Source organism: Pelophylax lessonae (assembly GCF_965119305.1).
Source record: "Pelophylax lessonae genome assembly, chromosome: 5".
NCBI classification, from domain to species: Eukaryota; Metazoa; Chordata; class Amphibia; order Anura; family Ranidae; genus Pelophylax; species Pelophylax lessonae.
In genome coordinates this window covers 441714137-441738558 of record NC_138772.1, presented here as the reverse complement: position 1 = coordinate 441738558, position 24422 = coordinate 441714137, and the positions used below count along the sequence as shown (strand labels likewise).

The following is a 24422-nucleotide window of genomic DNA, read 5'->3' as shown; positions in this document are numbered from 1 at the left end:
TACTAATAAAGTGGTTGGGGCTTCAATCTTCAGGAAAATGCAAGAGACTTAAATCTGTCTACATTTATAACTTTAAAGCAGGCCTTGATGCTGCCTGGGAACGTCTAGAACAAGACTATGGGAGCCCCGAAGTCATTGAATCTGCCTTATTCCAGAGACTAAACAACTTTCCTAAAATCTCTGTTAAGGACAATCATAAGCTTAGAGAGTTAGGTGACCTCCTTCAAGAACTTGAAATTGCTAAGTTAGATCCTAGTTTACCAGGTCTTAGCTATTTAGACACTGCTCAGGGCGTAAATCCTATTGTAGCAAAGTTGCCTAGTTATCTTCAGGGAAAGTGGACTAGTGTAGGATCAAAGTATAAGTATGAGCATTGTGTTTCCTTCCCTCCCTTTTCTTATTTTTCAGAGTTCGTGCGGAAGGTTGCAAGATCCAAGAATGACCCAAGCTTCTTCTATCCAGATACAACCACCATTCCTTTAAGTACTTCAAGGGGTATTGCCACCAACAGTAAATTCAAGGATTTAAGGCATCCTATTGCCGTGAGGAAGACTGCAATAGCATCCAACGTCTTGACAGACATCAAAGCAAGCAATCTTAATCAACAGTGTCCTATTCATAATGCGCCACACTCTCTCTCCAAATGTCGTGCATTTAAGGACAAGCCTATTGAAGAACGCAAGTCATTTCTCAAAGAGCATAATATCTGTTTTAAGTGTTGTGCATCCTCCGATCATTTAGCTAGAGACTGTAAGATCGCCATCAGATGTTCTCTCTGCAACAGTGCCAAACATGTGGACGCTCTTCATTCAGACCTGTTCAAAAGGAAAACTTCACCCGGCAGCAACCCCAAGACTACATCAGATGATGGCGGGGAGAGAACTGAGCAATATGCCGACCCCGTAACCACAAGATGTACAGAGGTATGTGGAGAAGGGCTTCATAGCAAGTCTTGTAGCAAGATATGTCTTGTAAGAGTTTTTCCTGAAGGATGTCCACAAAATTCCATAAAAATGTACGCCATACTCGATGATCAGAGCAATCGCTCATTGGCCAGTACAGAATTCTTTGACCTATTCAACATTCAAGGAGAGGCCTGGTCCTATACCTTGCAGACATGTGCAGGAAAGGTCAATACTTCTGGAAGAAGAGCCCATGGCTTCATAGTCGCATCAGAATATGAGGACACAGAGTTTTCTCTTCCAACGCTAATCGAATGTGATCAACTACCGAACAACGGAGAAGAAATCCCCACACCAGAGGTTGCACGTCATCACCCTCATTTGAGACACATTGCTAACTACATTCCACCACTTAACAAGGATGTTAAGATTTTGATTCTACTAGGGAGAGACATTCCTAGAGTTCATAAAATAAGAGAGTTATGTAACGGTCCAGATGATGCTCCTCAGGCCCAGAAACTTGATCTTGGATGGGTGATAATAGGAGAAGTCTGTTTAGACCAATCTCACAAGCTCTTGGATGTAGCTTCCTACAAAACTAATGTTACCTGTCAATTGATGAAATGTCCATCGCACTATTATGTGAAGGAAAGACTTGATTTTAAGAACGAAGTTCCAGATCAAGCACTCCAAATCATTAACTGCAAGCTCACTTCTCAAAAGGACTTTGGTGATTCAGTGTACCAGACTGCTTGTGATGACAACAAGATTGCCCCGTCAGTCGAAGACAAGGAGTTCATCAAGATTATGGATGAAGAGTTCTTCAAGGACAATTCCAACAGACCCAAGTTTTTAATGGACCAGTCTTCTACAAACTCAGAAGAAGATATCGATTTCCACCTGGAGGATCCAGATACTGATCCGGAAATCCGGCCTGAAGTTGTAGCATTGAGTTCCAACATCTGCTCAAGAAGAAATTTGGAGGATGAAGATGACTCCACAGATATGGGGGATGGAACTAATGAATGGATGCAGGCCAAGACTCTGGTTAAGCCTCCGGACCAGCTGGAACTCAGCGAGGCTGAACTTAAGGAGGAATTCACTCGTATCCTAACTGCAAACAACCCTCATGCCCCCCAGAACATTGTGAGGTACAGTTTTAAGGAACGGGCCTACAAACCCATTAGCATAGTGGACCAGCTGGCCGTACGCTTCTCCCTGGATGGAAACATGTCACGCGAAGACTCTGATGAAGCGCGGCGACAGATGGCGAAGTTGGGAGTCATTGAAGAAACTCAGACCAACGACTCCACAGAGCCGGGAGACAAAGATACAAATGGGAAGTCTGACGCTCAGGCTAGTGAAGAATGGACAGAAGGTGAGGAAATACCATCCAGGAACAAGAAGGAGAGAAAACTGACCAACCAGTTCAATTATAGCGAGAGAGCGTCCCAGAGCATTAACAAACCCCTGCAGGAGCGAGCTTCTCAGACAGAGCCACCTCCAAGAGCCACCTTCTCCGCCACTGCAAACCAGTGGAAATTCAACCCACCACACGCTTCACAGATGGGCGGAGCATGGGAACGTATGATTGGGATGGCAAGGCGCATACTGGATTCTATGTTGCCTGATGTGAGTTCTTCACGTCTTACCCATGAAGCACTTACTACATTCCTTGCTGAGGTCGCAGCAATAATCAACTCAAGACCGCTGACAGCTGTATCCACAGACCCAGAATGTCCAACTGTTTTAACTCCAGCTGCATTATTGAGCCGGAAAATTGGACAGATCCAAGCGCCAAAGAGCATCTTTGATGAAAAGGACATTTACGCTCAATACCTTGCAGATTGTTTCTGGGACAGATGGAGGAGGGAATACCTCACACTTCTCCAAGGACGTAAAAAGTGGCAAACCCAGAAGCCTAACTTAAAGGAAGGGGACCTGGTTCTTCTAAAGGACAAGCAAACTCACTGGATCCAGTGGCCAGTTGGAGTTATTACAAAGGCCATTGCTAGTGATGATGGAAAGGTCCAAAGTGTGGAAGTCAGGATTGTAAAGGACGGGAGCCCAAAAACCTTCCTGAGACCAGTCACTGAGACAGTCCTAATTATGCCTGCTTCCAAAAATTCTGATTCAATGTTATGTGAAGGAGTCACTTAGATCTCTAGCATAGTTAGCTTAGAGGAGAGGGCTACATAGCATTCTACTGTATGCAATGTTAATTGTATGTTTATGGAAAATAATTGTGTAGTGGTATCTCACGATACCAGGCGGGGAGTGTGCTGCCACGCAGCTTTAACTGTCTAGCAGTTGTTATTACATGTTATGTTATGCTATGTTATTGGTATCTTCCTTGCACCCCTGCTGTTTCTGGCTAGATGGTTTCTCCCATCTCCATTTTCCTGCTGTAACTGCCATTTTGTTTAGTTGTTATGAGGAGACTGCAGAGTGTGGAAGCTGTGTAACTTCATTGTAAATTTACCTATGGAAAAGCCTCTATGTTTATGCCTTTGCTAACTTGAAGCATAAAGAAGCATTGGAGAACACCTCTGGAGTCTTTATTCATTGAGTAAACTATCTGTTAAAGCCATCATTCAACCTGCTGCACACACTTACAGACTGGGTATCTACAAGAGGGTCACAGGTACAATCGATGCTGAGACAGAACAGACCCCCTTAACAAAGGTGTGAACCAGGGAATTTGTGGCCAACAGGTGCTGAAAAAAAATTGCCAGGGCCGAAATCTGGCCTTTGATGGTACCCAAGGCCAAACGCTGATCTACTCCTCTTTGGAGAAACTACAAGACACGAGACACCATAAAGGAACGGGGGGAAAGCCACCAAGACTCACACCACGCAATGTACGCCTTCCAGACTCAATGATAAATCTTCCTGGAAGTGGATTTTCTAGGTTTTAATAGCGTAGGAATCACTGATTCAGACACCCCTCTATCCCTCAGCACCTGGGTTTCAAAAGCCAAGCCTTTAAAGCCAGCGACTGTAAAGCAGGATGGAAGATCGGCAGTTGAGCTAAAAGATTTTTCCTGAGAGGGAGTCTCCAAGGGACATTGGTGACTAGCCGTACCAGGTCTGCGTACCAAGACCTGCGAGGCCAGTCCGGGACCACTAGGATGACAGGAATCCCTTCTACCTCTATTCTTCGCAGGAGTCTCGGCAGAAGAGTTATCGGAGGAAATGTGTATATCAGACAATACTGGCCCCAGGGGGCCACCAGAGCGTCTGTGACGTTTGCCAGAAGATCCCGAGACCTTACTACAAACCTCTGCAACTTCCTATTGGGACGAGAGGCCAACAGGTCCACATCGGGATTCCCCCACCGGAGACACAGTTGATGAAACGCCTCTGGGTGGAGAGACCATTCTCCCTGATCCAAAATCTGCTGAATGGAGGTAGTCCGCCTGCCAATTTCCCACCCCTGATATATGCACAGCAGAGATTGCTGGAACAAACTGTTCTGCCCACCTGAGAATGTCGGCTACTTCCCGGGGCTGCTAGGGCACTTTTGATGCCCCCTTGAAGATTGACATATGCCATTGCCGTGGCATTGTCTGATTGAATCCTTACTGGGCGCCCCTGCAGACGATCCATTAATTGGGTCAGGCAAAGCCTGATCGCCCGAATTTCCAGGATATTAAATCGGTAGGCTGGACTCCTTCAGAGTCAAAACCCCCTGAGCACCATCTGTGCCCAAGACACCTCCCCACCCGGACAGGCTGGCATCTGTGGTGACCACCGTCCAGTACAGGGGGAGAAAGGATTTTCCCTGTTGAAGCGCCAGAGAGCGGAGCCACCAGATCAGGAACCCCCTAGTACCCTGGCTCAACAGGATCAGATTATCTAGAGACTGTGGATTCTTGTCTCATTTGGCAAGAATCTCCTTTTGCAGATTGGCTACATGCACAGCCGCACCAAATTTTGCACTCTCCAGTTTTCGTAAATACACCCCAATGTATTTTCATAAACAGGGAGATATTTTTCAGACATTGCATATAAAAATTCTGTTCTTTGATCAGTTTAGATAAACAAATAACACTTAGCAAAGTTCATGCTTAACATGGGTCATTTGTGGTTTTAACAAAAGAATCAAAGTAAATGGAGAGATGCGTGTTGGTCTGTTAATGAGCACTGGAAAGTACACAAGAACCTACTTCAGAGAATCTAGCCATGAATAAACTCTTTGTGGATGTGAAAGCAAAAGGGAACAAGGAAGCATGAAATGGGGTTTTACCAAGCAGAACAAAGCCTGTCACCTATTTGTTTGCTTAAATACATGTGTAGCTTGTTTGCTGCTATTCTGGATTTTCAGCCTACAAATAAAAGCCAAATACACAGAATCTCACAAAGAATAGGAGTTTTTTTTTATCTATATCAGACAATCCATCCACAAGGTTTGAGTTTGTCAATTAAAGCTGCAATCAAGGTACAACATTTTTCAATTTACCGTATATACTCGAGTATAAGCCGAGTTTTTCAGCACATTTTTTTGTGCTGAAAACGTCCCCCTCGGCTTATACTCGAGTCAAGGAAAAAAAAATCCGCTCCGACGGGCTTAAGCTTTAAAAATGGCGCTGCCCGTCGCATACATGTCACCGCGCACGCGCCGCCGCCGCTCGGGAGAGGCCGGGAATAGCCGAAATTATACGAGCGGTGGCGGCGCGTGCCCAATGACGTGTCGGCGCCGGGCGGCGCCATTTTTAAAATGAAGGCGCCTCTGGAACAGGTAAGTGAAACAGCTTCACTAACTGCCATTATGCAGGGCTGCGGGCACACTACAAGGGATGCAGTGCTGCGGGCATGGTCCACCTGTACCATGCCCACAGCACTGCATCTCCTGTAGTATGCCCACAACCCCGGATCCTCTTGTACCATGCCAGTACCCTGCATTCTCCTGTACCATGCCAGTACCCTGCATTCTCCTGCACCATGCCAGTACCCTGCATTCTCCTGCACCATGCCAGTACCCTGCATTCTCCTGCACCATGCCAGTACCCTGCATTCTCCTGCACCATGCAAGTACCCTGCATTCTCCTGTACCATGCCAGTACCCTGCATTCTCTTGCACCATGCCAGTACCCTGCATTCTCCTGCACCATGCCAGTACCCTGCATTCTCCTGTACCATGCCAGTACCCTGCATTCTCCTGTACCATGCCAGTACCCTGCATTCTCCTGTACCATGCCAGTACCCTGCATTCTCCTGCACCATGCCAGTCACCCTGCATTCTCCTGTACCATGCCCGCCGCCCTGCATTCTCACCCTAGGCTTATACTCGAGTCAATGATTTTTCCCATCTTTTTGTGCTAAATGTAGGGGCCTCAGCTTATACTTGGGTCGGCTTATACTCGAGTATATACTGTAAATATATTCCTTGATCACCACAAAGGATATAAATCCGGTCTGTGTGCACCTGATGTCTTTTTAAAACCAATGATTACTTTTAAAAGCAGCAGTGACATCATCATTGTGTCAAACGCATCCTATACAGAGAGCAGAGCTGTGGAAAGGATTAACAGGCCCACCCCCCATAAACAAGAGGAGGGGGCGGAGACAAGACCAGTCACCCTGCACAAGGAGAGAGAGAAGCAGTGACTGGTCTTTATTACAGCAAGCTCCTGTAAAGAGATACAGTTCACATTGGAATATGCACATCTGGACGAAAGACACAAAACACACCAAGATTCAAATAACGCTTTACTCTAGGCAAACCACTGAATACACAGGTGAAATACATACATGGGAGCGGTTTAACCCGCTAAAGGATTTGTATTTCTATCCATCCAGTCCTGATATTTACACATTACTGCCACCATACAGTACAGCCAGGTAGATGACACCAATTTCACTTTTACCAATAAAGTGACACTTAACTCTTTCCTTGTTGGACCGTGAGAACATCTTCAGGACTGAACGCTCTACCAAACCCACCTCCTTACTCTAGAACCCCCTGAGCATTGTCACCCTCATGGACTTGACCTCTCTTTGGCCGCAATGGCTGGAAGATATACCAGATCTCGATGGTGATGACTGGTCCAATATCTGGGACATTCCCTTCAAACAACTTGTTTCCCTCAGGGACAGTATTATCCAGTTTAAAATAGCTCACAGAGCCTATTTCCCCCCATACAGAGTATATAAAATGGACCCGAGCTCTCCCATAACTGCTAGCGATGCTACCACCCCCTGGGTGATTTTATACACCACTTCTGGACATGTCCTGCCATCGTTCAGTACTGGGAGTCATGTCTATACAGTCCCAGACATAGCCCTTTCCTCCTCTCCACGTGTTTGTTAATTGGGTCTTGTCAAAGATTTGGCCCCGGCTGTTGCAAAGTAAACGCTGCTGGGGGCTCCTCCTACAGATGGTAAATACTGCTTTGCCATTATACAAAGATACATACTACAACAGGGGATGCCTACAATAAATTTCGAAAAATGTATGGACAAAATGGCTTCTAAACAACTCTTGATAGAGCAATGACTTTTCATGTCTAACATTGGCTGGAGCATGGGGGAGCTTTGGGGCAATAATGAAGATGTACAGCCAAAGCTAGTTTTGGCTGTACATCTCCTATGGATCACAGGAGTGCAGTTTGTTCTGCACTCCTGTGAACCGGTTTCAGCAGAAAGTGGGCTGAAGTCCACTCTCTGCTGACGTCACAGAAGTCGGTCCAGGCACCGCGTCATCACGAGCCACTGAGAGCCCCTCCACAGCCCAGCGCTTCAAAGAACGAGGAGAGAGCAGAGCAGAGCTCTCTGTTTGGGGATTTGGTTCTCAAATAAATCAGTGTAGAGGCGTCGGGGGACCGATGCTGCATCCACCTAGGTAAGTATAATTGGGGAAAAAAAACGGAATCCCATGCATTTCTTTTTAAGGTTGCAGCATGAGACACACACACACACACACACACACACACACACGGGTTTCTGCTGTTTCTCCCTTTTTTTTGCTTTTAGTTTTCTTCTAACCTGTATGGACTTGGCATCTGTGCCACATGGTCTGTATGGGTGATAGCTCCTGCGAGGAAAATCTCTGTAATGCTCTTGAAAACTTAAAAAAAAAAAAAAGGCCCCTAAAGTCTGATTTAAAAAAAAAATAGAAAAAATTCTATTCAAACATGTACACAAAAAAAAAAACCTTTTGAAACCTTAATTATGGGCATTTCTGTGGGAGGAAGTACAGGTAGCAAAGAACCCCATCCCCTCTAAGCTGAGCAATCAGTCACTAACAATGAGAGCTGCTTGTCCATTCATACTAATAAAAGATCTTTGCAAGCTTTGGCTTTGTGTAATGTATCTGCCTAGTGAGAGTACAAGCAGCCGCAGATACATTACACAGAGACACAACTCTGAATGATCTTTACTGTTATAAATAAACAAGCAGCAGTGCTCATTCATTCATAACAGTGTCAGATCACTCAGTGTTGCAGCTTTTTGCTTGTCTATCAGGGCTGTTTGTACAGATCCACAACCTGGCCGATGGCTAACAGGGCACTGCAGCACCAGTGCTGTGTACACCACAGCCTGACATCGCTAAATGAAAGCTCCCACAGCACTGTGACATCTATGTGTAATATACAGGCTATGTGTACAACTGCAGATATACACACAGCACTGTGACATCCAGCACTGTGACATCCATGTGTGGTATACAGACTATGTGTACAACTGCAGATATACACACAGCACTGTGACATCCATGTGTAATATACAGTCTATGAGTACAACTGCAGATAGACACACAGCACTGTGACATCCATGTGTAATATACAGTCTATGTGTACAACTGCAGATAAACACACAGCACTGTGACATCCATGTGAAATATACAGACTATGTGTACAACTGCAGATAGACACACAGCACTGTGACATCCATGTGTAATATACAGACTATGTGTACAACTGCAGGTAGAAACAGTGCTGACAACTTTGTGATCTGATTTTGCGAATGGCAGCGCTGGTCTCTGGAGTGAACCCTGCTGCCAGAGACCAGAGCTGTCAATCACAAATCGATCTCCTTCTAAAAAATGTTGTCAAACAGGGGGTAAACCTGTCTGACCACACTGCTTAAAAACGATGGGACGGATGTAACCATTTGCCGACCGCAATACGGATATATTCGTTGAGGCTTGCAAGTGGTTTACTAGGGTTATGGCTGAAGCTATCAGCCATAACCCCCGGTGTTTTTTTTTTTTTTTTCTCATGAAAGTGGTCAGAGCAGAGCGCCGACAAGCAGCGGGAGGGGTCGCTGCTTGTCGATGTTTCTCAGGCTTACTTTTATTATCAGCAAGCATGGGAAACAATCTGACGATTTGCTTGGTTGGTTACCGAGGTGAACAGAGACCTCTAGGAGGACCAGAGCACCGTCATGATGCCACTTCCTGTCTAGGGCAGAAGTAATTTTTTTTTATGTTTATATTCCTTGTAATAGGAATAAAAGTGCTAAAAGAAAATTAAAGGGATAGTGTAAAAACAAAAAATAATATAAATAGAAAAAAAAAAATGTAAAAAGCGCCCCCATCCCTCCGTACTCCCAATAAACGCATAGGTCACACATGCATATCTTCGAGCGAGAGTAATAATTCTAGCACCAGACCCCACATATACAGTATCCCACAAAAGTGAGTACACCCCTCACATTTTTGTAAATATTTTATAATATCTTTTCATGTGACAACACAGAAGAAATGACACTATGCTACAATGTAAAGTAGTGAGTGTACAGCTTGTATAACAGTGTCAATTTGCTGTCCCCTCAAAATAACTCAACACACAGCCATTAACCACTTGCCGACCGCTCACATAGAGCGTACTGCGGCAAAGTGGCTCGTTATCGTCCAGCGCCGTAGACCTACGTCGCTGGACTCCTCCCCTTGTGGGCGGCGCGCGCATGCCGCTGGAGGCTCGCTCCCACTGTATTTAGACACAGCGGGAGTCGGGCCAGGGGAGGAGAGGCGGTGATCACCGCCGCTCTTCCCCGATCATCGGGGATCGAGTGAGGAGATCCGCCCGCTTGTGTAAACAAAGCGGGCGGATCTTACAGGATTCAGCATAGCTGAACCTGCGATCTGTGCCTGTGTCGCACAGTCCCCTCCCCCCAAACACATCAGTAAGCACCAGGCATACATTTAACCCCTTGATCACCAATAAAGTTAACCCCTTCCCTTCCAGTGTCATTATTACAGTAACAGTGCATATTTATAGCACTGATTACTGTAGTAATGTCACTGGTCCCCCCAAAAGTGTCAAAAATGTCAGTCAAGGGTCCGATCTGTCCACCGCAATGTCGCAGTCCAACAAAAAAAAAAAAAAAATCGCAGATCGCCGACATTACTCGTTAAAAAAAAAAAAAAAACCAATAAAAATTACATAAATGACATAAATCTTTCCAGTAGTTAGTAGCTGCGATAACTTTTGCGCAAACCAATCAAAATACGCTTATTGCGATTTTTTTTTACCAAAAATATGTAGCAGAAAACAAATTGGCCTAAAATGTTAAAAAATTTTGATTTTTCTATTTTTTTGGGGGGGAATTTCATATAAAAAAATGGTCGCTCTTTTTTTGTTTATAGCGCAAAAAGTAAAAATCGCACAGGTGATCAAATACCACCAAAAGAAAGCTCTATTTATGGGGAAAAAGGACATAAATTTAATTTGGGTACAGCATCGCACGACCGCACAATAGGGTAAAATCTTCCGGTCTTAAAGCGGTTAAAAATACGCTCATTGAGAATTTTTTTGTCAAAGACATGTAGCTAAATACATTTTGGCCTAAATATATGACAAAAATTGAAAATATTGTTATTTTTTCAAAATTGTCGCTCTTTTTTTTATTAATATCGCAAAAAATGAAAAGCGCAGATGTGATCAAATACCACCAAAAGAAAGCTCTGTTTGTGGGAAAAAAAGGACGTAAATTTTGTTTGGGTACAGCGTTGCACGACCGCGCAATTGTCAGTTAAAGTCGCAAGTTGCAAAAAGTGGCCTGGACGTAAAGCAGGAAAATCATCTGGTCCTAAAGTGGTTAATGTCTAAACCACTGGCAGCAAAAGTGAGTACACGCCTAATTAAAAATGTTCAAATTGGGCCCAATTATCCATTTTCCCTCCCCGGTGTCATGTGACTCGTTACTGTTACAAGGTCTAAAGTCTGGGGGGTCATAAAGATGATGCACAAGAAAGACCACAAACAGTTTGCTGAAGACAATCAGACTAAGGACATGGATTACTGGAACCATGTCCTGTGGTCTGGTGAAACCAAGATAAACTTATTCAGTTCAGACTGTGTCAAGCGTGTGTGGCGGCAACCATGTGAGAAGTACAAAGAAAAGTGTGTCTTGACTACAGTCAAGCATGGTGGTAGACATTTCATGGTCTGGGGCTGCATGAGTGCTGCCGGCACTGGGGAGCTACATTTCATTGAGGGAACCATGAATGCCAACATGTACTGTGACATACTGAAGCAGAGCATGATCCCCTCTCTTCGGAGACTGGGTCGCAGGGCAATATTCCGACATGATAAAGAACCCAAACACACCTCCAAGACGAGCACTGCCTTGCTAAAAGTGAGGTAAAGGTGATGGGACTGGCCAAGCATGTCTCCAGATCTAAACCCTATTGAGCATCTGTGGGGCATCCTCAAACGGAAGGTGGAGGAGCGCAGGTCTCTAATATCCACTAGCTCTGTGATGTTGTCATGGAGGAGTGGAAGCGGACTCTGGTGAACTCCATGCCCAAGAGGGTTAAGGCAGTGCTGGAAAATAATGGTGGCCACAAAAAATATTGACACTTTGGGCCCAATTTGGACATTTTCACTTAGGGGTGTACTCACTTTTGTTGCCAACAGTTTAGACATAAATGGCTGTGTGTTGAGTTATTTTGAGGGGACAGCAAATTTACACTGTTATACAAGCTGTACACTCACTACTTTACATTGTAGCAAAGTGTCATTTCTTCAGTGTTGTCACATGAAAATATATAATAAAATAATTACAAAAACGTGAGGGGTGTACTCACTTTTGTGAGATACTGTAACTCTAAAGTGGTAAAGTGTAAAAAACATTTAGAGCGTCGCCCATGGGGATTTTTAAGTATCATAGTTTGTCGCCATTCCACGAGCGCTCTCAATTTTTTAAGCGTGACAGCTTAGGTATGTGTAGTTACTCGGCTTAACATATTTTATATTTTACCAAAAATATGGGTTATATATTGTGTTTTTGTTTTTTGCATTACAATTAATTGAAGTGCCTAAAAAAAAAAAATACATTTGAAAAACCGCTGCGCAAATATCTTGTGACATAAAAAATTGTAACATTCGCCATTTTATTCCCTAGCGTATCTGCTAAAGAAAAAAAAAAAAAATATATATATATATATATATATATATATATATATATATATATATATATGATTGGGGGTATCTAAGTAATTTTGTAGCATACAATACGGACTTTTACTTGTACACAAAAAGTGTCAGAAAAGGTTTAGACTTCAAGTGATGGGACCAAAAACTATGAATACTTGGTCCCCTAGGGAGCTCAAAATAAATTTAAAATAAAACAAGTTTATTGCTAGATCTTCTGTATCCTAGACTGCCAGTTTGCGTTTAGTTGTCAGGGTGAAAAAGTGATGACAGGGATTATAGCTGTAATCGTCTCCCGGCCAGTTGAACGGACATAGATAAAGCGAAATGCAAATTGATTCAGTCATCCCTTTTTCCTCTTCATGTCATCATGTTTCTTGTTATCACACCTGATTGGTTCCCAGTGCTGACCCTCCCTCACCGAGTATGAGTGCTGCTGTAACAGAGACTGAGGGCGATACCAAGTCAAATTTACATACTTACAGCAGACGCATTAAAAATAAAAAATTAGCCTGGATTTACACACATATGCATTGCAGTAATGCACACTTTACTGTATCATGTGTTATGTGTGTTGCTGTGCTGTGGCGCCATGCATTCTTACTGCCATCCGCGACGCATCTTACAAAAGCTCCTGTGTTGCAGCAGACCACAAGACACAGTAATACCCTATCCATGTGTTGTACTGCACTGCATTGTTGTACACTACAAATTACAGTGCAAAGCTGTTTTTTGTGTAAAGGGGCTGCCTTGATGAGCATGTATTAAATCACCACAGTGTAAATCCAGCCTTAATTATTTATTCATGAATACATATATACCTGAGTTTCACATTTGGGCCTCATGCACACAAACACTTACCAGCTCCTGTGTGCCGAGGTAAAAAATCTCCCATGTGCTGCGCTCAGCCGCCAAAACAAGTGAATGGCTGTACAAGGCTGTGCATGTGTGCATATGGCCCTTATCCCCAAACACGAACATGGCATGTCTGGGGAGGAGCACCAAAATGCACATGCCTGGGTAAACACTGATCCAGTAGCCAGGGGATGGCAGGGATTTCATGCCTCAACACACAGGGGCTGGTAAGCAACCATGTGCATGAGGACTTAATGTGGCATTTCCCTGTCAATATACTATATGGGTTTTAAATCCCATTCTAGCTTTGTTTTCATATTTATTCCCTGTGTTCTTATAACCTCAAATGTTGCAGTGGATGCTATGTACAGTCATAGCTACTTAACTGTACTGTAGCTCTAAAGGCAGTTTTTTTTTTATCTCAATGCATTTATTTGCATTAAGATAACAAAACCTTCTGTATGCAGCAGTCCTCCTCAGCCCGTCTAACACTTACCTGAGCCCCATGTCAATCCAGCGATGTCGCATGAGAGACTCGGCTGTCAGGGACTCTCCCTCCTGATTGGCTGAGATACAGTGCGTGCCTATGGCTCCTGATGCTGTCAAAGTCAGTGAGCCAATGAGGAGAGGAAGAGGGGATGGGGCCGAGCAGCGGCTCTGTGTCTGAATGGACACACAGAGCAGTGGCTTGGCTGCCCCAGAGCAAGCTGCTTGCTGTGGGCCCACTTGACAGGAGGGAGGGGTCAGGAGCGCCGGCGGGGACCCGAGAAGAGGAGGATCCCGGCTGCTCTGTGCAAAACCAACTGAACATAGGAGGTAAATATAACATGTTTGTGATATAAAAAAAAAATAAAAAAAAATAAGACCTTCGTGCCACTTAGGTTACACACCAGGGCATACAGAGCAAATGGAGCAGAAAAGCAATGCATATATAGAAATATAAAGAATCATTTTTTTTTTTAGTCTTGGAATTGAAAAAGTAAAAGTCCACTGTAACCACTTCTTGCCCGCCATATGCAGAATGACAGCCACAGGGTGGTTGTATTATCCTGACTGGGCGTCATATGACATCCAGCAAGATAAGCCGCTCGCGCTTGCCCACGAGGGCATGCAGAGCGGCAATCGAAGGTGCGGTGTGTCGTTCTGACACACCGCATCTCTGATCTTGGTAAAGAGCCTAGGCTCTTTACCATGTGATCAGCTGTGTCCAATCCCAGCTGGTCACATCGTAACCAGGAAGTGCCTGTCATGCCTCCAGCATAAGAAAATAATTAATGCTATTGGAAGTTGTAATACCAATATTGTCCACAAGATGCCACTGTGACAAAGACAATTGTTGGACAGTACTTTATGGTACTTCCTGCTCTCTATTACTGAGTATTAGTTCCACCCCTCTCTGAGAAAATCTCCATTTTAAACCTCATGGAAGAGCAGACAGTATCCTATGTGCTGTGGGAAGATTCCTGAACCCTCTTGGAAGCATCGCTGGCATGCTCAGAACTGTTAGTTATATACTCAGTGCATATATTGTTTATGTTTGTATACTGATTGTATGCTTTATCTGTTTATTTACAGTTTCACCATATTCACAATCCTATTTGCATATCCATCTGACTTGTAAACTGTTTCATGTGACCACCATTCTTTCACTGGAATAAAGCCTTAAGTTACAAAAGGACTGGTTATTGTAGGATTGAAGGTTTAGCTGTATGTTGAGCTGCACATGCCTGGGGCATATGTGTAGTGAGAACAGAACAGTGCCGTTTATCAGCTTTTCCTTTATTTGCGCTGACAAAGCACAGGTAGAGGAGAGCTGATCAGCGGCTCTCCTGACAGGGGGAGGGGTCTGCGCTGATAATCAGTGCATTGATTATCAGTGAGGACCCATCAAGTAGGCCTACTAGAGCTCACCAGGGATGCAAACCCATTCCCACCAGGGATGTCACCCCCTGCCCACCAGTCAATGCCCATTAGGGATTCCAATCAGTGCCCATCAGTAGTGCCTCCTCATTAGTGTTGCTTATCAGTGCCATCTATCAATGTCCATCAGTGCTGCCTATCAGTGCCATCTACAAGTGCCCATCAGTGCCACCCATCAGTGCTGCATATCAGTGCCTCATCATCAGTGCTAGTCAGTGAAGGAGAAAACTTAATTTATTTACAAAAATGTATAACCTTTTTTTTTTTTTTTTTTTGAAGGGGTTAAACTGACATAAGCTGGGTCCCATTACAGTATTACAACACCAAAACAAATACTGTAATACTGCGGTGTTAGTATACCTTAACCAGCCTTTTTCAACCAGGGTGCCCGGGCACCCTGGTGTGCCTTGCAAAATGCCTAAAAAATGCCCAAAAATGTGTACAAGCCAGCAGGTGGATCAAGCCTGCCTTTTAGTTACACAAAGCCAAATGTTTTTATTGTGCGCCATTTCAACCTTTCAGCCACCGGCGTCCTAACAACCAGTGATGTCATCAGTGTTGATAAGAAGGGTGTTGATCGCCTGCATATCATCCTTTTTTGACCCTCCCCTGCCCCTCTCCATCAACACTTGGGCCACATTAGCTGAATGATGGAGAGAAACTGAGAGAGAAGAGAAACACTGGAATACTACTCAGTACTAGTGTGCAAACGTATTTGCTTTTAAAGAATAAATCCCCTCTAAATGATGGGTGTCCTGTGTGTGTCGATGCTGCCGCATTATGTAAAACTATTAGAATAGCTTTTTACATTTTAGAATGGGGTGCCTGGAGATGGTTCATAAATTTAAAGGGTGCCTTGAATGGAAAAAGGTTGAGAAACAATGACCTAAACCAATACCCAGTGTGTGTGTAACGGACTTGTCTGCCAAAGAAAAATGTATTTCTGCTCAGCCAGCGTTCTAATCTAGACGCTGTGCAAGTTGCTGACTATTTGCATTCCTCCAATGCAGTAAAAGCAATACAGATTGGTCACGTCTATGATTGGATAGGGAAGGAACATTAGTTCACTGATGGGGTCCCTCCCTGTGCTCCCTCCCCCAATAACCAAACTCCATTGGTTCCATTCAAAGCACTGTGCAGTACAGTGATGGATGTACAATGCTGCCCTCCCTCTCGCAGTGTGAATGTTGTGTCGGGGATTACGGGAGGCCATTACAAAGACAGACTGTGATACTATTTATACATTGACGTATTTTTAAATAGATACTTAACTAGATTAAAGAAGGGGTTTTTCTATCTGCCTACACATAAACTTGAGACATTGCAGCTATTCATTTCACTGCTGTCCCCTTCTTCGGGCCCTAAAAATCCTATGTAACACGCGGGTTGTCACTTTTTTTTTTAGTTTGATTAGCTAGTGAGTGATATAAGAAGTTTTTCTTCCTAATTGCCATTTCCCATTTCCTAATTGTTGGTTCGACCCTTAAGAAAAAGAATGTGGCAAGAACATAAAATAAATTCTTGTTCCTTAAAACACAAAATACTTTTTTTTCGCTCTGCTTGTATCTCTACAAGAACATCTCTGTTCTCAGATTAATGTTGAATAATTTGAGGATTCTTGGCAATGATAAGAGAAAATCTGTTGTAAAGAGAGTCTTTGTTATCATTATTCATGCCCAATGCCATTTGAGCAACAAAGCATAACATAGCTGGCACTCCGAGAACAAAAGGTTTTTCTAATTTCCCCAAAAATGCAGAAATATTATACATTCACATGTAACAAATAAAAAAAAAAAGGACTGACTATTCATTTCATGGGCTAACGTGGAGGGTTGTTATATGTGAAAATCCAATTTTACTCAGATACGTGACTTTACAGATGAAAAACCTTTGCCTAAAAACCTTTTCATTTCACAACATGAAACAAAATAAAGATATGTGCATGTTGATAAAGTCTCAGTCCTGACACGTCTAAACGTGTTTAACACATATTAGGAATTTAAGCTGGTCATAGATAGTTAACATCTAGGCTTTGTTTTTTATTTTTTTACAGGCATTTTTCGGGTGTTTTTTGCAGCATTTGTGCAGCATTTTAGGCGTTTTGAGTTGACAAGTGAACAATAAAAAACAGTAAAATGCCTGTAATCTGCAAAAAAAAGAAGCTTGTGTACTTTTTTGAGCGACGGGCATTTTGCTTAAGGTGACAGAACGCTCAGATGTGAACAGGGGCCATTGAAATAAATGGGATTTGTCTTGTTGGGCGTTTTTAGAGCTGAGGCTTAGAACAGAAAATTGCCCAACAATGCCTAGATGTGAACGGAGCCTTAAGAAAATTCATTAAATTTTCTAAATCATTAGTGGGATTCAAATCAACGTTCGTTTTTTACTGCAGTGACAAAAAAATTTGAAGGAGCAGGATGGAAAATTTTTCTAGAACGAATTTCTAACAATGTATGTGGTTTTTGTTTGCTAAAGTCCACGCATTCCAAAATCAAAAATTGTTAAAAGCAAAAAAATCTTTCGAACTCAGACAGCACAGATATATACTTAGACTTAGAAAAAAGTTAAAGGAGATGTACACAGCAGCTTGGCCACTGTCGCACTGACAACTCCCGCTTTCGCGTCCCTGGGTGCTCCGCACCCAGGATATGGGCCCTGCCCTGGGCCTACCCCGACCGCATAGTTGTTCTTCATGTAGGGTTTCTTTGCTCCTATGAGCCTTCCCTTCCTCTCTTTCTCCTCGAATTGTTAGAAAGCTTGGGCTTGGCTCTGCCCTCGGATACGTGGTCCTTATCATTGTTCTGATGTTAACCGGTTGCCATGCTGATTATTTTTCCAAACTGATGTTTTTTTCTCCTGCTACCTTTAGTACGCTTCCGGTCCCCACTGAATCTCCACAATTTCCAAGCTGGGTAGTTGTCCTGTTAGCTCTGTTTCTCTCCGATTTTCTGTATGATTATGTGTTCTGTTACAACTGTATTTTACTGATATTTGTACACTTTTATACCTCAATAAAATATTTTGGGAAAAAAAGGAGATGTACAGCCAAGGCTCGTTTGGCTGTACATTGAAAGATCACAGGATGGCAGTTCGTTCTGCACTCCTGTGACCCGTTTTCAGTAGAGAGTGGGCTGACATCACAGAAGTCGGTCCAGGCACCGCGTCATCGCAACAATAAAAGTCGGGATCCGCCAGATGCCTGGACCGACACCTGGCTCAGCCTCGAGCCACTGAGAGCCTGAGGTAGCCGCTCCACCCCCTTCCACAGCCCAGCGTTCCAATGAGTGAGGAGGAGGGGGGGGCAAAGCAGAGAGCTGCTGATGACAGTCACCAGCTCTCTGCCCACTGAGCTGTCAGAACCGAGCGATAAGTGGTGTTCGATCGCTCAGTTCTTAGTGAAGAGGTGCTGGGGGACAGATGCAGTATCGGACTGATGCTGTATCCACTTAGGTAAGTGTTTGGGGAAAAAAAGAGAAACCCCATACATCTCTTAACAAAAAAAAAACCCAAAAAATACAAAAACATGTACAAATTAAAAATAAAATAAAAAAATACGGAGGCAGACTCGATGGAATACTCTTTTCTTTTTTGTCACCACATTTCTATGTATCTTTGAACGACATTCAAAAGTTCTGAGAATTTGTGTATGAATTTTCCTAAGACTTTTTGGGCCTTTTCACACTGATGCGCATTTGAGCAGCTAAAAGTGGGAGTAAACTCCCATGTATGACTTTTACCTAAAGGTACAGTAAAAATCTCTTAAATGTACACCGTTTAGGAGATATTTACTTTAAATAAAGCCGGTGACATCACTGATGCATGGGCTCTGAAGGAGCAGAATACCTGTGCCAGTCCTTCAGAGCTGTGCCATAAACAGATGCCCACAAACCCAGAAAGAAGACTGGGTGAATATGAAAGCGCCTTAAGCGGTGAAAGCGCACCACTGGAGTAAATCTATCATAATGGAAAGAAAATAGACTGAGGCTAGTGTGGACTTTCTATAACGCACCATGACATACAATTGCTGAGCTTCTAGGGCCTATCCAGGAGCTCAGCAATTGCTTGTCATGGTGCGTTATAATAGATATCTATGTAAACATCATTCATATACAGTAATAAATCTTTGTTTGAATACACATTTTCCCTAATATAGTACTTTTCACCACTCTTTGAATAGACAGGGGACTGTGTAGCGCCTTTCCCTTTTGTATGAGATTCCCGCATCCGTCGGGACAGATTTGCACCTCATGGCTCCCTGTGGATGACCTCATCCTAGGTAGGACAGCATGCATGGGTTTTCACCACAATTGTACTTCATTTTATCTTTGATTTATAAAAGTGAATTAATTACTTTTCTATTCTGTATTGCAGCATTAAATGTGTTTTTCACTCTATAATATAATGTTATAAGCTCCTGAAGAAGCGGTGACCTTCCCGCGAAACATGTAGAGCGCCCAAGATGGTATTTGCAATATGGTTATTCTTCAGAGGTTACCCCATCTGTGATCTTATAGAGCCAATTGTTTAGGACACAGTGTTCAGTGTCTATTTTATAGATATATGTCTGTTTTATTGAACTTTGGAATAAAAATACAATTTTAAACATAATGACTTTGTATGTTACCATGAAAGTCCACAATAGCCTCAGTATATTTTTCTTTCCATTTTGTAAGGACGTAGGTACTCCTTTTACATGTGATCCATGTTGGAACCTCTATATTTCTAAAGTCTGTCATAATGTGCTAGCATGTGATGTGATGCATACCAGCATATTATGACAAACTGCCTGGGCCCTATTTTTTTTTTTTTTTTGGATGCGGATACGGTTTACTACCGTTTAAAGAACCCTTTCCCACTGATGCATTTTTGATTTATTCCCACTGATGCATTTTTGATTTATTCCCAGTGATTTACAATGGACAGTGGCAGTGTCTTTTTGGTGTGTTTTCAAAAAACTGCACCAAAGTTGCAGCATGCAGGACTTTACAAAGGGAACGCATCTGCAGTGTAATCAGTAGCATTGGATTTAATGGTAAATAGTTTTCATGCACTAAGGTCACACTGGAAAAGCACAGCAAAAAACACACCAGGTTGAAAGGGGGCCTTTTTTTAAAAATTTTTGTTATAAATTCTATTGAAATATTGCCAGGTTTAGGCTGGCCTCATATCTTTGCATGGCATTAAAATACAGTACAATTGGCAATGCGTTTGGGCTGCTTCACCTCGACGACAGCAGGGGTTTAGTAAAAACAGGTGGCTGGGTTGCAGATTTATCGCTTAAAGCGGGGTATAACACTAGAAATTTTTTTATTCAACCCAGTGGGCTGAACATAAAACAAAAAAATGGATTTCCGTACTAACACGAGCGATGTTAGAGCTGCGATCTTCCCTGCTGTGCTATTATATTCTGACAGGGGGACTATCCCCCTTCCCCCCGTCAGGACACACTAATCCGCGCACACTTTACGCACACTGAACAACCCCCCGCCCAGCTGAATTATAACATTAAAAACAGAGAGCACTGTCCACATGCCACTGACATTTTAACTCTACCTGCAAAGTTTAACAGATGGCACACTTGGCTTACGGTTGAGGTGCTGTGTTTTAATAATAAATCCACCTTGAATTTGGAAGAAAAAAAAAAAAGATATTGGAGGAGTAGTGAGAATTACGTCCTAAATGCCTGCCAGCCATTGTTATACCAACCTCTGAAAAGCTCCCTGCAAACGCAAACCTTGACACGTGAAGTTCAGCGCATCGTATGCACGGATGGGAACCATCACACAACTCACTACAAATGTAAAACACACTATGAATAATAATAAACATAGTAACCACTTTGTTTTTGAGTGTTGAGCGGGCTGCAGAAGAAGCAGTAGGGTAATAAATCTGGAGAAGGGAACTTCACTGTACCTCTAAGACACCCAGAACCCTTTAACCACTTTACCACCAGCCACTGTGCTGCTACTGCGGCACAGTGGCTCGTTATCGTCCAGCGACGTAGACCTACGTCGCTGGACTCCTCCCCTTGTAGGCGGCGCTCCCGCTGTTTTCATTCACAGCGGCAGTCGGGCCAGGGGAGGAGCGGCGGCGATAGCCGCTGCTCTTCCCCGATCGTCGGGGAATCTAGTTTGGAGATCCGCCCGCCTGTGTAAACAGAGCGGGCGGATCTCCTAAGTGACAGGGAGTGACAGATCGGAGTGTTCAGCATAGCTGAACATCCGATTTGTCCCTGGCTCACTCAGTCACCTCCCCCCCCACACGTTAGTAAGCACCAGGCATACATTAACCCCCCCTCTCCAATAAAATTAACCCCTTCCCAGCCAGTGTCATTTTTACAGTAACAGTGGATATATATATAGCACTGATTACTGCAGTAATGTCACTGGTACCCCAGAAAGTGTCAAAAATGTCAGTCAAGGGTCCGATCTGTCCGCCGCAATGTCGCAGTCCCGCAAAAAAAAAAAAAAAAAATCGCAGATCGCCGCCATTACTCGTTAAAAAAAAAAACACCAAAAATGACAGAAATCTTTCCCTTAGTTAGTAAACGCAATAACTTTTGCGCAAACCAATCAAAATACGCTTATTGTGATTTTTTTTTACCAAACATAGGTAGCAGAAAACAAAAATTTAAAAAAAATTGATTTTTACATATTTTTTGGGAGGAATTTCATATAAAAAAATGTTAAAAATATTGTTATTTTTTCAAAATAAACGCTCTTTTTTTGTTTATAGCGCAAAAAGTAAAAATCGCACAGGTGATCAAATACCACCAAAAGAAAGCTCTGTTTGTGGGAAAAAAAGGACATAAATTTCGTTTAATGTCCTAAATGACCGCGCAATTGTCAGTTAAAGTCGCACAGCGCCGAATTGCAAAAAGTGGCCTGGACGTAAGACAGCAAAATCCTCCGGTGGTAAAGTGGTTAAAGTAGCTAATCGAATGCCTACAGCGCAGAGAAAAAATAAGGAAAATCTGTGACCAGCGAAGACTCCTCCAATGAGTTTTCTTGGCTGGAGCCAACACCAAGGGGTCAATGTCAAACTGCATCCCCTAATAACACATTAATGGATGTGAACTATTTTTATTTGCACAAAGATTTTCTATGTTTAAAGTATAACCAAAGCTTTTTTGGCTGTACTTCTCCTATGGATCACAAGAGTGCTGTTAGTTCTGCACTCCTCTGTGCCGTTTTCAGCCAACAATGGGCTAAACTCAGTCCAGGCTCTGAAAAGATCCCGACCATGTGATTAAGGATCTGCCCAGAAGCCTGGACCCGGAGCTGGCTCAGCCTCAAAGCGATCCACTGAGAGCCTGAGCCAGTTACTTTCGCCTCCTCCACAGCCCAGTACTCCAGTAAGCGCTGGAGGAGCAGAGCAGGGAGCTGTCCACTGTCTCTGCAATCAGCAGTGTTTGATTGCTTAGTTCCCAGTCTAAAGGCTAGTACACACTATAAGAAAATCGGGTGATCATTTTCTACCAAAGACTTTTCGTATGATTTTCGTATAGTGTGTACACAACTTTCGACAGCCGATTCTGAATTTTCGTACGAAAATTCTCGTAGGAACAAAATGTGTACCTTTTTGGTACGATTTTTGTACAAGAAAAATCAGAGAAGAAAGACGGCGCATGTTCAGAAACAATAAACAACAAAAAAAAGCCTTTGTCGTACGAGAATTTTCGTACAAATTTTCTTTCGTCGGTTCCGATTTGCTGTGTTTTTTTATAATCCCATACTTTTCTTTTAATTTGCCCCATCAGCCTCGAACAACTGGGTGCCCCATCTTAATGTCACACAACAAATAGATGGGTGTACTGGCGCTCCCACGACTGATGACAGATAGGCACCAGTACACCCATCTATTTGTTGTGTCATATGTCTCTCAGTCAGGATCTGGGCATGGGTCGGCTGCAACCCTGACATGACTTACTGGTTTTTTGGCTAAAATCCGTCCATCCCACATAATTTACACACATTATTTTGGGACCTCTGATCATCTGTTTTTCAGGGCCAGGATTCACTTGTATGTGCCATCTTAATTTCAGGCTCCCTAGTAGCTGCATATGTTGGTATGGCTATAGTTATACCACTGAATATAAAGTATGGAGGATAGAGGGTGCCTTGTACATAGCTACTTATTAGGTTTTTTGTTATCATTTCATCAGAAAACATATGGCAGAATACAAAGAACCCCTTTACAAGCCCAGATAGTCAACTCCTCATATAAGAAACAGATACAAAGGGGTCTGCAGTATTCTCCTGTCCAGGGCAGGGAGTGGATCCTTGACACCCTGGGTTCACAAAAAAAAGAGTTGAATGATCTGGGCCGCTGGCTTGGTGAGTCTGCAGAGAACAGATCGTTGTATAGCAACCAGAGAAAGAGGATGGGAAGACAGGTTTTCCATTTCATGCCCAAGCTGGCTTTGGGCTTTAACATTAGCCAACTCCCATTACCGTACCATGGGGCCATGTTTTGGATATGTATTTCCAATGTTAAGTCAGTCCACCTGGGCAAACAGATTGACTTAAAATGAAAAAAGGAACCTAGCATGATACTGGGAATCAGAAACAGATACCACCCTATCTTCTACAACTAGCAATAAAACTGGGAACTTGTGTTTGCTCAGTAGATCAGGTACATGTGTATGAGGCTGAACTTTGTCATTTGCTCAGGTTGTCTACAGGGATGATTAAGCCGATATCCAGATCAATGACAAACAGGAATTTCTTTAATGCCATGTTTGTATTTATTTTGAAGGAATTCACTCCATGGGGCTTATGGGTACTCACTCATGGATTAGAATAACTGCAGTTTAAATAAAAGCTTTTCAGTGGATAGACAGAGAAAAGGTCAACAAAGTACAGCAAGTCTTGCTCAAAGCTGCAGTCTCAGTAGGGTAACCAAGTCATCGCAATGCAGTCAGCACAACAGAAATGTCCACATAACAACAATAACGCAAAGATCAATAATTATGTATACAAGCAAACAGTTTTTAAAGTGTGGCCACGGTCTGTGGAACTATCCTCCTTGGATTCCCAGACCGGGTGTCTCGCATCGTCCACTGTGTCTGTGGAATGAGCAGCAAGGCAGAGAAATGGAAAATGAAGGGGCCAATTAGCCAGGTGGTATAGATGGGTAGAGGTGGGTTACTATCACAAGGGGATACAATGGTGGAGGAGGAGCGCAGGTGTTACAATATGGGGGGTACATAGGTAGGGACAATTAGGGAAAGGAGAAGATGGAGATGTGGAGGAGGGGGGCTGGTAATAAGGATTTGAGCAATGAAAGTCAGGGGGGCTCTTAAGCCTAATACACACTATCAGATTTTCTTCTGGTCGAACGCAAAAAACCCCCAAAAAAATGG

At 43.2% G+C, this 24422-nt stretch overlaps 1 protein-coding gene across 3 annotated transcripts in view; it reads right to left on the bottom strand.

The window, feature by feature from the left end:
- LOC309557020 (serine/threonine-protein kinase Sgk3) overlaps window positions 1–24422 on the bottom strand; it is a 148496-nt gene that overhangs the window by 98028 nt on the left and 26046 nt on the right. The window lies entirely within an intron of this gene.